Here is a 1,402-nt window from a genome sequence, read left to right as displayed (position 1 = left end):
AGTTACGAATAAACCGACGAACAAATGTTGCAAGGCTTGCCGGAATTACTGCGCGGAAGTACCTTGCATTGGTACAGGAACAACAAGAAAGCATGGAAAGAGTGGAATGATTTCACGAACGCGTTTCGGGAACATTATTTCCCATACAGATACAAGAACCAGTTAAAAATGGAAGTACAGAAACGACTGCAACAAGCAAACGAACCGTTTAGGCATTACGCCACAGAACTGGCGACGCTCATGAGAAGAGCGGGCGGATTTTTAAGAAGAGATCAAATAGAGCAGACATACGAAAACATGTCGCCAGACTTAAAGCTGCATATTAGGCGGGAGAATATACACACATTAGGAGAACTAGGGGCCCAAGCCGCAGAAATAGAGGACATTCAGCGTCAAAGGAAAAGTATGCGCACAAACGCACACACATCACCGCAAACGGCAGTAACGGCAGCAATATATAACGCTGCAGATTGTTGCTGGCGCTGCAAACAAAGGGGGCATACAAGACGATTTTGCAGACAACCAGCGAAGAAATTTTGCTCCCAATGCGGAAGAGATGGAGTTTTAACAAAAGACTGCCATCCACGACCGGGAAACGCCGCGCGGACCGAGGAGCAGTAGGGCGACCCTCGGTCCCAAGGACACCGCACATAAAATACACACGCGCCCGCACATAAGAATCAAAATATACAAAACACCGCTTAATGCATTAATCGACTCAGGATCCGAGATCTCATGCATAAGCCAGAGAACCGCGATGTTAGCAAACAAGTGGCAACATCCGACACAGAAAAGAGACAAAGCAATACGGCTGGCGAATAGCACAAGTATAAAAATTCAAGGAAAGGTAAAGGTACCAGTTACGATAGGGGACAGAAGATACTGGCACACGTTTGACGTTATACCAAACCTTGAAAGCCCCATGCTCATTGGAGTAGACTTATGGGCAAAACTCCGAATAACATTACCGCCACCGAGGGAAATAAGGCAGAAAGGCCATTACAAGGACCAGAGGAGAACATGCATTATATCAGAGGGTATGCAACCGCGTACATACAGGGAAACACAACAATTGGAACAATTCCTACAGAACAAATTCAAGAAATTCGAAAACATCCACGGTACGACAAAATTAATACAGCACAAAATCAGGGTTAAACCAGGAATAGAACCGATTAAACAACGGTACAGGCCGAGGAACCCAGCAATGCAGAGTATTATTGATAGAGAAGTTAACGAAATGGAAGAAGCAGGAATAATCGAACCATCGCAGAGCCCATGGAGCTCACCGATTGTGTTAGTAAAAAAGAAGGATGAAAAGCATCGTTTCTGCATCGATTTTAGAAAAGTTAACGAAGTAACCGAGACAGACGCATACCCCTTACCGCAAATATCGGCAACA

This window comes from Odontomachus brunneus, unplaced genomic scaffold (genome assembly GCF_010583005.1).
Source record: "Odontomachus brunneus isolate Ranch 3 - 2012 unplaced genomic scaffold, Obru_v1 Obru_scaffold_319, whole genome shotgun sequence".
NCBI lineage: Eukaryota > Metazoa > Arthropoda > Insecta > Hymenoptera > Formicidae > Odontomachus > Odontomachus brunneus.
The sequence above is the reverse complement of the archived record's forward strand: the minus strand, read 5'-3'. Positions refer to the sequence as shown.